The sequence below is a fragment of the Hibiscus syriacus genome, unplaced genomic scaffold (assembly GCF_006381635.1).
Source record: "Hibiscus syriacus cultivar Baekdansim isolate YM2019G1 unplaced genomic scaffold, ASM638163v2 tig00111835_pilon, whole genome shotgun sequence".
NCBI classification, from domain to species: Eukaryota; Viridiplantae; Streptophyta; class Magnoliopsida; order Malvales; family Malvaceae; genus Hibiscus; species Hibiscus syriacus.
The window spans coordinates 206,439-210,086 of NW_024063193.1; positions in this window are offsets into that span (position 1 = coordinate 206,439).

Below are 3,648 nucleotides of genomic sequence, written 5' to 3' on the forward strand. Positions count from 1 at the left end.
TTCAATTTTCTACAAAAGCTTCCACCGAATTTTTAATTGCCAATTCACCCCCTCTTGGCTAATTCCGTCGATCGATTAACTCAATAATTGGTATCAGAGCCTCACTCATTTGAAGGTTTAATCACCTCTTGAGTAGATCCGGGAAGAGTTAAATCGATAAAGATGGCGTCCACTTCCGGTTCATTCTCCATGGAAGAATCCAGACCAATTGGCGTGCCTCCACACTTCAATGGAACAAATTATCGTCGTTGGAAGAGGTTCATGATGATGTTTATTCAAGCACATGATATGGAAGCTTGGATGATAATCGAGAACGGATATTCTTTTCCTACGAAGAAGGTAAAGAAGTGGAGTAATCAAGAACAGAAGGAAGCTCAACAAAACACAAAGGCTATGCATATGTTATGTTGTGCAATTGATCCTAATGTATATAAAGGAGTTTCTTCTTGTTCAAGTGCCAAGGAAATGTGGGATAAGCTTGAGGAGATCTATGGAGACAAGGAAAAAGAAGAACCAATAAAAGTGATGTCTCTATTAGCTCTCACAGAGCCAAAGGTATCTTCTAACTCAAATAGATTAAATTCAAAATCTTTTAGTGAGTTACAAGATGCTTATGATGAATTATTTTCGGAGTTTGAGACCATGAACTCCAAATACAATAAATTGATTTCTAAATTTATTACTAAAAATGATCTTATTTTGAAAGCTAAAAAGGACTTGGAAAATAAAAATGAAATGTTGAAAAAGGAGTTAGAGCTTTCAAAAATAAAATCGGAAAACTTTGAAAAAGAAATTTTCAAATTAAACAAACTTCTTCTAGAAACTAAAATGGATTTTGAAAAACAAAATGAAATTTCGAAGAAGAATTTAGAGCTTTCAAAGATAAAATTTGAAAGTATGGAAAAGGAAAATTTCGATTTAGAAGTTAAGCTTGAATGTTTAACAAAAGAAAAAGAGATCATTTTAAATAATTCATCTAGTTCAATAATGACAATATGCTCACATTGTCATTATCATGGTCATAAGGAACATACTTGTCCTTTAAAGAAAGGAAAACGATTTAAAATTAGACAAGTATGGGTTCCAAAAGGAACAAGAGGCATTGAAACTAATGTTCAAGGATCCAAAGCAATTTGGATACCAAAATACACTTAAATGTCTCTTGTAGATGTGTGGGAGCAATGGTGATGAAGATGATGATATTCAAGATGCTCTAGCCACACATGAAAAAGGAATGAGTAACCTCTAAACTTAATGTTATTATTTTATTTGGTTGCTCATTTAGTTTGTGCATACATGAGGTTTTAAATATTGAATAATTTTTGATTTTGCATAATTGTTTTATTCTCATGTATGTTGAAAATATGGTTATGATGAACATTTTAAAGTTATATTTTTAATTTTAGTTCATCATAATAAAACTTGGTCAAAATTTTAACGTAATTGATATTCATTTTAAACCATTGATATCAATTTTCAAACAATTTGATTTTTGACCTTAAATTTTGTTCTAATGTTTATGCAAGTAATTTCAAAGTTTTAATGATATCTCTCTAAATCGATATCAATATTTAATGCATAACATCTTTGTAAAACTTTATGCATATGCTCTTAATTTTGATAATCAACATTGCATAATGTTTTATATGTGAATGGATTAAAGCATAATCTTTTGAGTATTAGTCAATTGTGTGATAAAGGATTCAATGTCTTATTTGAAATTAATGATTGTAAAGTCATTGACATTGCATCTAATCGGATTATGCTTGTTGGTCATAGAATAGGGAACATTTACATGGTGCATTTAGATTCTTTTGATATGACTAATTTATGCCTAGTTGCTAAAGATGAACATGATAGTTGGTTATGGCAAAAGAGACTAGGACATGCTAGTATGAGTGTTTTGCAACGGCTAATTCAAGGTGATTTAGTTCGAGGGTTGCCTAAGCTTAAATTTGATAATGATAAAATCTGTGATGCTTGTGCTAAAGGAAAACAAAAGCGTGTTTCGTTTAAATCCATTAATGACGTATCAACTAGTAGAGTATTACAATTGATCCATGTAGATCTTTTTGGGCCAACTAGGACTACTAGCTTGGGTGGAAAACAATACACATTTGTCTTGGTAGATGACTATTCTAGATATACTTGGGTTCTATTTTTAAGTACTAAAGATGAAGCATTAGAACAGTTCATCACATTTTCAAAAATAATCCAAAATGAAAAGGGTTACTCTATAACTAGTGTTAGGAGTGATCATGGCTCTGAATTTGAAAATCTTGGATTTATTGAATTTTGTAATTCTAATGTTATTAGTCATAATTTTTCAGCACCTAAAACCCCTCAACAAAATGGAGTAGTTGAGAGGAAAAATCGAACTTTAGAAGAAATGGCTAGAACCATGCTTTGTGAAAATAATTTGCCAAAATATTTTTGAGCGGAAGCCACAAATACTGCTTGTTATGTTGTTAATCGAGTAATGATTAGGCCAATTTTAAAGAAAACTCCATATGAAATTTTCAAAAATAAAAAGCCTAACATTAGCTATTTCCATCCTTTTGGATGTAAATGTTTTGTTTTAAACAACGGTAAAGAAAACCTTGGCAAATTTGATGCTAAAAGTGATGAAGGAATTTTTCTGGGTTATTCCTTAAATTCTAAAGCTTATCGTGTATTTAATAAAAGAACTTTAGTTATAGAAGAGTCTATACATGTTGTTTTCGATGATAATCCCCTTCCGAGGAATGATTCTTCTGTTAATGATGATGTAGGTATTGTACAAGCAAATGACGTTAGACATGACGTTGGAGAATCATCATCAAAGGAAGAAACAAAAGATGAGGAAACTCATGATCCCCTCGAGAATCCAACCAGTGAAGAAAGGGAAGTATCTTTTCCAAGAGAGTACAACTATGTCAAGGATGGTGAAATTATAGGTGATCCATCAAAAGGGGTAACTACTCGATCTTCTCTTAGAAATATCTGTAATTATGTTGCATTTATTTCATGCATAGAGCCTAACAACATCAAAGAAGCATTAAAAGATGAACATTGGATTATGGCTATGCAAGAAGAATTAAATCAATTTGAGAGAAGTAAAGTATGGACATTAGTTGAAAGACCTAGTAATAAATCTACTGTAGGTACTAGATGGGTTTTTAGAAATAAACTTGATGAAAGTGGTAATATAGTGAGGAACAAGGCTAGACTTGTTGCTCAAGGCTATACTCAAGAAGAGGGCATAAACTATGATGAAACATACGCTCCCGTAGCTAGGATGGAAGCAATTAGAATGTTATTAGCATTTGCATGTTTCAATGAATTTAAATTATATCAAATGGATGTTAAAAGTACATTTTTAAATGGTTTTATAAAAGAAGAAGTGTACGTGGAACAACCTCCAGGTTTTGAAGATCCAAATTTTCCGGATCATGTTTTAAAATTGACAAAAGCTCTTTATGGTTTAAAACAAGCTCCTAGAGCTTGGTATGAAAGATTGTCAAATTTTTTAATTGAAAAAGGTTTTTTAAAAGGAAAGGTTGACACTACATTGTTTTTAAAGAGAAAAGGTAAAGATTTATTAGTAGTTCAAATTTATGTTGATGATATAATATTTGGTTCTACTAATGATGTTCTTTGCCAAGAATT